The following is a 13,276-nucleotide window of genomic DNA, read 5'->3' as shown; positions in this document are numbered from 1 at the left end:
GGACAGTGCCCAGGCCCTGAGTTTAAGTCTCAGGACACACAGACACACAGACACACACAGAGCCCAGCATAGCACCAGATGACAAATTATTATGAGGAATGAGGGGAATGATTGATCGCTGAGTTTGGCATTGGGGAAAGCCGGCTGACCCAGGAAGAGACAGTCTTGGAAGTATGAACGGGCAGTGTAGTAGTTAATCGATGCATACCCACCGCTGGCCACGCTGTGGGGTGGGGGGGGGGAGCTGTGTGGGTGCCACTGACTCATGTGCACAAGATGGACCCTTGGCAGGCCCTGAGCCATCATGGCACCCGGGGTCCTGGTGATTCCCGCCCATCCTTGGGCTTGGAATCCAGTGTCTCCCCCACTCCCTCACACTGAGTGCCACTGCTGTCTCCTGGGCCCCATACAAACCAGACCTTCCTGTTCCTGTTCCTGGCAATGGCCTCCCAACGCCGCCTTTCCCCGCCTTCTTTTCCTCCCTCCGGGAGGCTGGAGGCCGGATGTTCAAGGACACACTCTCCCACTTGACACTCCTAAGGATGCTCTTAAGAGCAGATGCCTGCCTCAAGTGGACCCTGGACATTTCCTGGCTCACTAGGCTTTCTTCCCTCCCCTCCCTTCCCTCTCCCTCCCCTCTCCCTTCCCCAACCCCTCCCAAAGCCACTGTCAGACTCAGATGCCAAGAGGGCTTTCAGGAGGAACTGGCTGAGCTCCCATATCCAGCGCCCTCTGATTTCAGAGTGAAGCGGGACTGCGGGGGGGGGGGGGGGGGTGGAGGGCAGAGGGGGGAGGTAAGGATGGGGTGGGGGAGGTAGAACAGCATCAGGACCAGAGACCATAAGCAAGTACTTTGCACCGATCCTTGCTGATGAGGTCATTTTAGTGGGGGCTACAGGGGACTCAGCCGGGGGCCCGGCTGCTGGGTGGAGAGAGGCAGGGCTGACAAACCAAGCAGGGATCCAGGTTCAGACCAGTGATGCCTAAGCCTCCCCCCCCCATTCCCCCAGCCAAACCCAGGGATGGGAGAAGAGGCCAGCGTGTGGCTTCAACAGACACAGGATTTGGTTACAGACCAAATATGTAAATAATGGAGGAGAGGTAGGCTGGGCTGGGTGGACAGGACTTGGCCAGGCCTGGTTCTGTGGGTGTGGTACCAAGTCTGAAATACTGAACCCCCTTCTGGCTAGAGCCTGGCCAGGGTGCCCTGGCCCTCACACCCTCCCCGTGAGCTGGCATTGTTGCTTCTGTTTGCTGTGTTGCCTTCATGCTGACCCAGAGGGCAGAGGATGGCTGTCATCTGAGCCGGGCCCACACCCAGCTCCCCGCCTGGACATCCCATCATGGCCACAATGGTGGCTCAGACTCCAAAGGAGGTAGAAGACCAGCATGGTGGCAGGACAGAGAGCTGTGGGTGAGGGTAGAATGGACCCTGGGTGGCCCCGGTTGTACCCCCCCATCTTAGAGTTCCTCATGGTCCAAGATCATGAACTCGATTTTCCTTTTTCGTCTCTTGGTCGTTTGGACTCTGTGCCTCAGGCTCATGACACAGGCACTCACGTGACCACTGCTAGATTCTATTTGAAAATAGGAAATCCACGAAGAAAAAAATAAATAAATGCAGCCTTCAACCGGGACAGCTCCCAGGATCTGCCAAACACCATGGGAACAGGTATGGAATGCCTGTAGCTTCTGGTGTCCCCAACTGGCTCTCCTGAGGCTCGGCCACAGTCTGCACTTCCTGGCTGGGGTTGATGGATTTTTACTCTGGGTTCCCTGGTGATGGATGCCCAAGGGGGTGGGGCTTTGGTCTTCTAGAGTCCTCGGATGGTTCTTTTGCACCAAGGTCCTCAGATCTCCTGAGTCGTTAGGGTAACAGGCAAGAGCCACTTTCAGTGCCTGGACACATTGGAGTAAATCCTGGGGAATGAATGAACCTGGCCATCTCGGCCCCATTCACACAGGGCTTGGATGGACAACCTGGCCATGAGCCCCAGGCAGAGGAAGTGCAGGCTTTGGTGTCGGGGACCTGAGTTTGAAGCCAAGCCTCTGTCTCCAGCAGCATTATGGGTTGGAGTGATGTGAAGATTCGATGGCTCTGTGTAGGCCCCACCCCCTCCTCCCCCTCCTCCCACTGGTTCTCTTCCTGGGGCAGTTACTCCTCCACAGGGTCTCTGCCTGCCTCTCCAGGCCTGGAACCAGCCAGCTGGTTCTGAGAAGAGATAAACCACACCTGGCTGACCCCGAGCCACAGAAGGCAGGCTTCAAACCACAGCCACACCCCACCCTTTCCTTTGGGAAGCCAAGTGCCCTTGGATGTTCTGGACTATCACTTAGCTCAGCCAAAGCGGAGAGGACAGGAGGGATGGGATGTGTTTGGAACTGGAAGCTTTCAGAAGAAAACCGCCCAGGCAGAAGGGAAGGAGCCCCTCCCTCCTTCCTTCCAGGCCTCGGTTTTGTTTTCGGATGACTCTGGATCCCCTTCTTCTACTGCCAGCTCTCTATTTGACACGCCACCTTCTCTTCCCGAGGGGAAAAGGCTGGTGGTATAGCAGGCAGGGGTGTCCAGCCGGGGAGCCATCCATTAGGCAGATAAACAGACATCGCCCTCCACCGCCCGCCCTCCCTCCCGGCCCCTGATCGGCCCTGGACACGGCACTCCTGGTGTGATCGCTCATTCCCCTCACCTAGAGAATAAAATTAGAAATCACATCAGCTCTCCAGAGTCTTGTTAGATCAATCTGACTAACACAAAGCAGGCCAGACAGAGTGTGAGGTTTCCACGCAATGAGGCTGCGTCCCCAGGGGCTGCCCCGAAGCTACCCAACATCTCAGGAAACTGCCAGGCCCCCTTTGCATGATTTATCAATTATACCCCATTCCATTGGCAGCAGGCAGAAGGCCTGGCTGGGGACAGAGGGGAGCCCCGGAGGGGGGGGGGCAGTGTGTGTGTGGGGTGTGGGGTGTGGGGGCAGAAATTCAGATTCTTATCTCTTTGCACCGATCAGTGGCCTCTGTCCACTCCCTGCCATCCGTTCTCTCCCTCTTCTGGGCCTGACTACTCAAAAAACAAGCAATTATGGGTGCATAGCAGCCCCCCAGAGGGTGGAGAACCAGGCTGTATCTCTGGATCCCAGACTTTTCGTCAAGGAATGGGGGAGGGTCGGTTTCAGAGATGACATCATCCTCACTCTGACTCCATGGGGTTGATTCAATGCTACCCATTTTACAGATGGGGACTCAGAGATCCAGAGAGGTTTAGGAACTTGCCTGGCAATGCCCAGCACTGGGATGGCATGGGCTGTGATCCTAATTGATCTTCCCAGGGCCTCTCAGCTGACTGCCCTTCCTAAGCACCCAGACCCCACCGGACCTCGAATCCAGTCCCTCATCCTCTTCCCCAAGTTGTTTCATTTCCTGCATCTGCCCAGAAACAAAAAGGGGGCCCCTGGGCCATGGAGTGACTGCCACACTGTTTCCTGCACCCGGCCCTCGCTTTCCAGCGCGGTGCTGCGCTCTCTCTCCCTCTCCCTCCCACGGTTTAGTTAATAATAACATATCGTCTCCTCTCTCAGATGCATATCGGCGGTGTGTAATTATTTATGGAGCTACAGATGGATGAGGCCCTGCTCGGACCATTTTCCCAGGCAGCCCTACCTAGCACTTAGCATCCTTCTCTTCCTCGTCTAATAACTCTGTCCACTTTAGATCCCGGCCCTTGATTTATTAGGTCATGTGTTCCTTCTCTGTGGCTGGGGCCTGCCTGTCATCAATATAATAGCATGATGGAAATGCCTGCTATAGACACCAGATATTAAAAACTAGGCAAATATTACCCGCTTCCACTCCTTGTCCACACAGCCAGGCCCCGACAATCCTCGGCTTGTTTGAGAAGAGGAAAAAGATTACAAAAGGACGCCAGGGGCCCGGATTCTTACAAAATGGCTCTGTGCAATTTTGTTGCTCGGCTGGTGGACACTTCTGGGAAAAATGCCTAAGAGAACAGACGTGCATGCATATGCATGAGCACGCACTCACAAACACGCCCATGCACACACAACACACACCCGTGCGCGCCTGCGCACATGTGCACACACAGCAAAGGAATCCATTCAGAGAGACTAGGAGAGGGGCAGGTTGTGTCTTGGCTCTGTCACCAGAGCTGGGAGCTGGGGACACTTGCCTGTCTCTCTCCTCTGAGTGATCTTATGCGTCACGTGGGAAAGTAATCAGATGAGCTCCCGGTGGCCTTCGAGTCCTTTCCCTGCTGCGACATGGAATCGGAGACCCGGGGATGGAAACGGGAACCCTTGCTCAGATGCCAACGTTAGTGTTCTTAACACATGGCCACACTGTTGCCACCCATCATAATTGGGAGTGCAATTATCAACCTCCACGATCAATAGGCTTATCACCATCACTGAATTAACATCGCTGATGCAACCTTTCATCATATATCAGGAGATTCCACCAGCGGACGCTGGTGCCTCACGCCTGGAATCCCAGCTACTCAGGTGGCTGAGATCTGAGGCTCACAGATACAAGCCAGCCCAGGCAGGAAAGTCTGTGAGACTCGAATCTCCAATTAACCAGCAAAAAGCTGGAAATAGAGTTGTGGCTCATTGTGTAGCATTATCCTTGACCAAAAAAGCATGTAGGCCCTGAGTTCAAGCCTTAGTATTCACACACACACATACACACACACACACACACACAGTACCATCATCTCCAAGAGCATCTGACCACCATTGCCAGCGTGGTCAATCTCACTGAACATCTTCTGCATCTGTGGTCTGCCAGCAGGATAATTTCCAACCCTCACAGCAATCTGAGAAGGCACGCACCATTCCAACGACTCTCACTGAATCGCCAGGCCAATCAAGGCTCAGCGCTGGCAAAGTCCATTTTTTTGGAAGCCACACGGTAGCTCATGCCTGGCTTCGGATTTGAATTCAGGTCTTTTTGCATCTGGAGCAAGCAATCTATCGATCACGGTGCTGTGTGATGTCAGCATCAGAGCCAGCGCAGCCATTGTCACCACCCCGAACCTCAGCGACCACACCAAAGTCACCGCCCACGTCAGGGCCATCGCCAACGTTGACGTCATTTGGACGTCCACGCCGCCGTGGCGGCGCACAGTCATTATCCTTAGCAATGCTGTCATCACTGCCAATTTCACTGTTGTCACCAATGGGCGCTGTCAGCCAGCCAGGCCACATCACTGTTGTAGTCAATATGAGGAGAGGATGCCACCCAGGGACTTGCCAATATCACCACTAGTGTGATGGACACCTGGCCCTCTTCACCATTATTCAATCAATAACGACACATCTCCAGTGAGACAGGCTGCATAAAATTCAGCTTACCTGTTGCTGGTGTTCTCTGGATGAATCCTAAGACTTGGGATCTCCTCTTCTTGGTCCTGCTCGCCTACTCCATGGGGGGAAAACGTGGGAGGTGGAAATAACTGATTGGTGGTCACACAACCAAGATGCATGGGAACACGAAACGTCTCCGCCTCAAGTCAGCTGAGGAAATGGTGGGCCACGGAAGAAATATACCCTTTGTCCCTCATATTCAAGGTCAGGGCTCTGGCTCCATCCTCAGTGGGCAGCTCTTGTTTCTCTGGGCATTGGGGCAGACTGGATTTGTGCCTCTTAACATTTGTCCCCTGTCTCAAGTGGCTTCCAGGGCTCATCTCCCGCCTAGAGTATCAGCGCCTGTGGCAGGGCCAGGCTTTCCCCATGGTTCTTCTTGTGTCTTTGGAAGAATCAAAGGAAAAGGAATGTAAGCTGTTCCACAAGAAACATGTGATTCAAAAATTAAATAGCTGGGCACCAGTGGCTCACGCCTGTCATCCTAGCTACTCAGGAGGCTGAGATCTGACTGCAGTCAAAGCCAGCTCAGGCAAGAAAGTCCTAAGACTCATCTCCAACGATCCACCAGAAAACCAAAATGGTGCTGTGGCTCAAGTGCTTGCCTTGAGCTGAAGAGCTCAGGGACAGCACCCAGGCCCAGAGTTCAAACCCCATGACCGACAAAAATAAATGAATGAATGAATGAATGAATAAATAAATAAATAAAACCGTGTAAGGGAGTGTAAAGAATATGAGACTGAGGAGGAGATTTTTAGCCAGGCCATTGCTAGCATCACAGTACTGTATTAGATCCTCCCTCCTTCTCTCTCTTCCTTCCTTCTTTCCTCCCTCCCTTGCTTTCTTCTTTCCTCTCTCCCTCTTCCTTTCCTCCCTTCCCTTCCTTCTTGTACCTCCTCCTTTGCTTCTTTCCTTTCTCCTTCCCTCCCTCCCCAATCCCTCTCCTCCCCACACAAGCAGCATCTGCTCCACCTCCCTCGGGGCCCCTAGAGGGTTTCCTGGCCTAGGAAATTTCCCCAGCCCCACCCACCCCTTCTGCCTAGTGCTAAATCCTACTTCATAAAGAAGACCTCAATGACTGCCATCAGATACCGTGTTTGCTACGCTAAACAAAATGAGCAGAAGGAAAAAAAAATTATGCAACCAGACTATAATTATGGGTGTACTATTTCAACCATTAGCAAAAAAGAAAAAAAGAAGAAGTATCTTAGAATCTGGCCACCCTGCCTACTCAGCAGAAGGGTTGAGTAGGAAGCTGGAGATGGTAAACTGAGAGCTCAGAATCCCAAAGTAAGGGGCCTAATTAATTGCTGAAAAGCTCTCTCCTTCGGGAGAGAAGGCTAATTTGATGGTAATATCTGCTTCATTCTTCTAAGTTTTTTTCCTTAAGTTTTAAGACTTCACCTTGATTGTGAGAAATGAAAAGATTTCTGAGTCTGTTGAGGAGAGTCTCTTAATCATTATACTCACTCAACGTCTTTGCCTGGCTTGCCTCCCTTGCCTAGAAAATCTCCAGCCCTCACCTACCCTCTTGGAGATTTGGAGATACAGATAAGAAAGGGAACTTTCACTCTCTACCCCAGGGCAGTCATTGGAACAACCATCTCTAGGCCAAGGGGTAGGCTTTAGAGAAAACACAGGACTCAAGCCCGGCCAATCAGAGTTGATCCAAGCCCAGCCAATTAGAGTTGGCCCAAGCCCAGCCAATCAGAGTTGATCCAAGCCCAGCCAATCAGATTGCATCCATATAGTAGACTGGCCCTAATGGTGAAGAAACAGGCATTAGGTCTGGTACAGGATAAAGAGAGGCTGGAATTTTCTAGAGTCCTTCTTGGCCTCCATACATAAAGTCAGCCTAGACCTAAAGAGACCAGGAGCAGGGCTGGATAGGGAGAGAAAGAGAATGAATGAATGAATGAATGAGCAGCTTCACCTTCAAATCTTCCTATACAGGACCAACTGGCTCCAGATTAACCATTGTTTGTTCTTTCTTCTAGCTCTTTGGGTTCCTGTCAAATGAAACTAACAGAATCTCATTTACACAGTGAGGTCTTTTAATCTGGCAATTCCCATTTTTCACCCTCATGGGGAAAATCTTTGCTTAAAAATTCTCTCCTGTGTAGCCCAAGTTTTCTTCTGAAATTCCTGTTTGTTGCTCTCTCTCTCTCTCTATCTTTCCCTCTCTCTCATTCCCCTCTTGTTTAAAAAGATCCCTTTGACATTTTGTCTACAATTCTGAGACATTTTCTAGACTTCATTGTCCAAGGCTGTGATTTATTCCAAAAGGACCCAGGACCCTTGGCCTGCTATTCTCCATCCAGTGTTGCTTATCGAAGACTTCCTTGAACTTCTGATGCTTTCTCCCCACCCCCCGCCCCCCCAGACTTTTGCTATGGAGATGAGTTAAATTCTGTGTGCTTGGTCTATATCCCTGATTGGATTTTATTTCTTTATTTTTGCCTTTGGATTTAACTGAGACGCTCTGCCGTTTTGGGCCCTACTTGGCCATCTGGAATATAGGAGGTGGTAACTTCAGTCCTGGGGCTGGAGAGATTGCTATTTGCCCATGGAACCCCTCATGTGGCAGTGAGGAAATGAAGGCAAGAAATCAAAGTATTTTTCTTTTCTTCCCCCTCCCCTCCCCGATGGTCCCAGCCTCTGGCCTCCAGGGTACCAAGCTCAGATCGTAGGCGGCCAGACCAAGGCTGCAAAGCTGGAGACAGAGCAGTGGAGAATCCAGAAGAGGCAGCGATGACATAAATATTTCAGTGATTGCCGACCACGGGCCATTAAATTTTCCATGACCTGTTTTATTGTCACTGCTCTGTGGCATTAGTCAATTCCAGCTGAGATGAAAACAGCATTTCACTGTGCCTGCAGGAGCTCTGCCCAGCACTCCCCCGCAGAACCCCAGACTGAGCTAGAACAGGCCTCGAAGAGCGGCTCCACACCGTGACAGGTGTGTCAAGCCCCTGTGTGTGTCCTGCTCCTGGGTCCCCACTGAGCCACTGATAGGAGGGCACCACCGCTTGTCAAGCATTGGGGGGCAGACACAGATGATGTTGTCTACAGACTCTCTCCGGTGGTGAGTAAAAGCGTGGTAGGCCGAGTAAGGGTCCGGTGGCGGGTGGCTTCACTCATTCCTTAGAAGCGATCATCTTTTACTCTGCTTTGCTGGTTACTTCTTGGAACTTCAAAGTCATGAAATGATCTAGACTTTACTGAACTTCTAGAAAACTATGGGAGATCTCCAAATCTCCTCTCCCACCCCAATTTTTGTGTGTTGGTCTTGGGGCTTAAACTCAGGCCTGGGCACTGTCCCAGACCTTTTTTTTTCCTCTCCAAACTCATACTCTACCCCTTGAGCCACAGCTCCCCTTCTGGCTTCTTTTTGGTCATTTAGTGGAGATGGGAGTCTCACAGACTTTCCTGCCTAGGCTGGCTTCCAATCGTGGTCTTTGGATCTCAGCCTCCTGTGTAGCTAGGATAACATGTGTGCGTCACTGGTTCCCAGCCCTGGATCATCTTGAGCATCTAAGCTCAGAAATAGAGGAGGCCTTGGTCACAGCCAATCAGCTGTCAGTAAGGCAGATGGGGGTGGACCTCAGGGCTCTGTTCAGTGTCCTTTCCAGGGCCCAGGTCTTAAATAGAGAATTTACCCTTCTCTGGGGCGGGATCATCAGACTTGTGAACAGATCCAGTGCTTCCCTCACCAACCATGGCACCATGTGGCTCACTCACATCATATTTTGGAGTATGTGCCACCCCTCCCCCTGCCAGTGTCCCAGCAGTGAAAGAGGGAAAAACAAGTGGTGTGAGATTGACCCCCAAGGTCCAGGGCTCAGGAGATTGCCACTGGGCATGTCCTGCTCATTCTGTTGGGTGGCAGAAGGGGACACCAAAGCAGGCCAAGAACCCTTAAATGATGCAATAATGCCTAACAGGCAGCGCTGTGTGGTGTGTGGATGGAGGTGCCGACTCCAAATGGAAGACTGGTCCTCTCTCTGGTCCTCTGTTTCCCCGCAGACAAGGCAGTGCCAGCTCTGAAGGCCTGCGCGTTCACAAGACTCCACCATCATGGTGATTGTGAACTGCCAAAGCCCTTTGATACCTTTTTCTGTTAACCAGGGCGGCAGCACAAACTTTAATGAACAAACCAAACAGAACAGAGCTAATGATTAAAGCAGCAAGTACTTATTACGACTCAAGGATCGTTAGCTTCGCGGACCCGGGTCTCACCTGTGATTTAGGGTGGGCCAACAGAGTGCAAGGTGATTGGTTATTAACTGGCCTAAGGATGACAGAGCAGTATGCAGAGTGGGAGAAGTTGGTACTGCCCAGTTCTGCCAAGGTACAAGCCCCTGGGGCACTGGAGATGTCCGGCTCTAAATTGTAGAAGCCCCACCCGGACACTGCCTCTCACTCTAGGATGCTAAAAGCCTTCCGCCATTCTCTTCCAGGTGGCAGTGGTCCTGACCCAGAGCTCGGCCACGTACCAGCAGCCAGGACGACGCCATGTGCTAAGCTTAGCTTTGTGGATGAGGCTTTGGATCATTTCTGTCTCAGCCAGGAAGGAAGTAGGCCAGGCATTTTACTCACTAGATTCCCGAAAAGCCCTTTTGGGCCATGCTACTATGATGAATAGAAGCAGGAAGGAGGCAGAGGCATGGAGATGTGGGTGACCTAGATGGTCTGGCCTCACCCAGCTCGCTCGCTTTCTCATTTGCAGCCCTTTGCCCACTCCAGCATGCCCCCACCCCCGCTGCCAACCTGCCCTCCTCCAACAGCAGTAAGCAGAGGATTCAAAGCCAGGAAAAGGCTGGCATACGCCCCAGCTCTGCCTCCACAGCCACCTGCCCTCTCTGCCTTTGAAAGGCTAGTAGACAGAGGTGAGGCGAGACAAGAATCAGGCCCCAGAGCTGGGGAGGTAGGGGCTCAGTGCTGCCCAGCTCACAGGACTGCCCACCCTGCACCTGCATCTTCCCTACCCCTAAGGCCTAGACTGCCCTGAGCCAGGTCTCCAAGGCACATGTCCAGGGATTGGGGCGGGGAGGAAGGACACCCCTTCCAGTAAGCCTACACCAGGCGGAGTTTGCATCATGGAGGACATGAGTAAACCCGACTCCACTCATTTGTTCAGAGGTGACTTGTGGCAATGTACTGCCATTATTTAAGCCACTCTCGAAACTTCCTGTCAGGCGAAGAGTCTCACTGACTTTGCTACCCCGGCTGGCTTCGAACTGTGATCCTCTCAGCTCTCAGCCTCCTGAGCAGCTGGGATTACAGGCGTGAGCCACAGGACTCCGCTGACTTCCTGCTGCTGCATTTCTCCCACCAGTCAGAGCACTGGGGTCTCACTCCTGAAATCCAGGAGGATTTCAGAGAACAATGAGGGCCCCCACGCCCCCATTTTACAGACAAGGAAACACAGTGGGGAGGTCTCACTGGGGATGGAAACCTGCCTCCCTTCCCCACGGCCTTTGAATTAAAAGGAATGGGCAAGAGGCAACCTAAGTGAGAGGTCACGTGACCGCAGAAGATGTAAGTGTGAGCACACATGGCCATCAGAGGAGCAGATGTAAGTATGAGGTCACGTGGCCATCAGAGAAGCGTAAGCATGCGAACACGTGACCACCGGAGGAGCAGAGCTAAGCGTGAGGTCACGTGACCACTGGAGAAGAACTCAATGTGAAAACATGTGACCCCCCCAGAGGAGCAGACCACGTCCCCGAACAGGAAAAGCGCTCCTTGGTGCGTCAAAGTCTTTGGCTGGGAAACAAGAAAAGCAAAACCAGAAAACTTCCCCAAGAATCTAATTTAAAAAAATGAATCAACTATGGGAAGACAGCTCCAAAAGAATATATAAATGGCTCTCCAAGATACGGAAAGTTACTCAGCCTCCCTCATAAAAGACATGCAAATTTAACCTTCAATAAGGGACCCTCTTTCAACCACCAGGCTGGAAGAGATCAAAAGCAAGGCCGTGCTCTGCTGGAGGGGGTAGGGTATGGGGGGGGGGCCCACGGGGACTGGAAGGTGGGATCCCTGTTCCCCCCCACCCCCGGGGTTGGCCCTGGGCCACATCTGCCCACACTGTGCCCCAGCACGGCAATCTGGGGCTGACAGCTGAACGTGGCAAGTGTGGGCTTCATCATCCATTATAGAAGAAAAGACTAGAAGCCATGGGGGAGCAGCAATCAAGAGACTGAACTAAGAGACAGTGTCTGCAGATCGGTGAACCAACTAGACCCATGCATGGCCTCAGCCACATTGCATGAGGATGCTTGGATCCCACCAACTCTAGAAGCTTGCAGAGCATCGATTGTTAAATTGTTGTTATTACAAACTGGTCCAAAAGAATAGTGGGTGAGGCTAGGTACTAGCAGCTCACACCCTGTCATCCTAGCTACTCAGGAAGCTGAGATCTGAAGATCATAGTTCAAAGCCAGCCCCAGCAGGAAGCCTATGCGAATCTTACCTCCAATGAACCAGCAAAAAGCTGGAAGTGCTCACAGCTCAAGTGGCAGAGCGCTAACCTTGGGTGAAAAAGTTCCTGAACAGCACCCAGACCTTGATCTCAGGCTCCAGGACTGGCATATAAAGAAAAAAGAAAAAGAAGAAGAAGAAAAAAAAAGACTGGTGTCTGTTCCTCCAGTCAGGCCCAACTAAGCCAGAAGCACCAAGAAGAGAAGGTGGGGGGCTAGGGACACTTCCGAGGAACACCCCCAGGTTCAAGGGTTGCTCTCTCCTGTGGACTGTTTCCCAGGAAGAGAGCCAGGCCCAGCCATGTGTGGATACCTGCGTCCCTCCAGTCCTCAGGAAAGCGGTTTAGAAATGACACCTGGCCCTCCTCACTGGGTCACCCCAGAGTCTCAGGCCTGGCTAGGAAAGTAGAATCAGGTCCCTAGGGCTCCAGACACAGCTGTATGGAGGTGCCCAGACCTGCTGTGTCCATGGTGGTGACAAAGTAGCCTCAGTTCCCAGCCTCAACCCCCTGGGCTTCTGCCCCAACCCATCCAGCACGGGGCATGGAAGTGTGTCTAACTCTTCTAGAGGTTTAGCCACACACCGGGCAGCACTAGTGGCTTCAGTGGCTCAATCATGAACTTACCATCTCTCCAAGGAGGGAGGTTGGGGTGCAAGGCCCACCCAGCCCCCATCCTCAAGGACTGGAGTTGTTCAGACATGGGCTGACCAAACTAGCAGTGGAGACTCGGAGCCCGGCTACAACCAAGGCAGGCCAGGGTTCCAGCAGCCTGGGCACCGTGCTACAGTGTGGCCTTGCTGCCATCTGGGACGGGGTCACCACGGTCATTATCTATCCAACAAAGAATGGAAGAAAGGAACACGAAGATATGGCAGGAGCTTAGTGAGGAGGTGTGAGGTAAATCCCAGACAGCGTGGTAACTGGCAGGCCAACAGAACTCCCTCACCGGAGCCTCTGTGGCCATCTTACCCCTTACAAGGCCTGAGCAAGGTGTTTACAGAACAGAATGCCACAAGACAGATCCTAGTCATAAAAGCAAGAGTCCAAGAGACTGAGGGTGTCTCCCCAGTTTTCTTCTTGTATCTTTTTCTTGTGACAGTCCTGGGACTTGACCTCAGGGTCTGGTCACTGTCTCTGAGCTTTAATGCTCTACCAGTTGAGCCACGGCTTTCCTTCCAGCTTTTTAGTGGTTCACTGGAGATAAGAGTCTTACAGACTTCCTTGCCCAGGCTGACTTTGAACTGCAATCCTCAGCTCCCAGCCTCTTGAGTAGCTAGGATAACAGGTGTGAGTACCAGCACCTGGCTTTCTTATATCTTAAAAAAAAAAAAGTCCCCCTCCCCATCTCCTGACTCAAGCATAGTCCTGTCTTCCCAGATCGGCAGGTGTAATGTGTATGACTTCCTGTTAGCCT

Source organism: Dipodomys spectabilis, unplaced genomic scaffold (genome assembly GCF_019054845.1).
Source record: "Dipodomys spectabilis isolate Male_0828 unplaced genomic scaffold, ASM1905484v1 ptg000219l, whole genome shotgun sequence".
NCBI classification, from domain to species: Eukaryota; Metazoa; Chordata; class Mammalia; order Rodentia; family Heteromyidae; genus Dipodomys; species Dipodomys spectabilis.
This window is presented reverse-complemented; position numbering follows the sequence as displayed.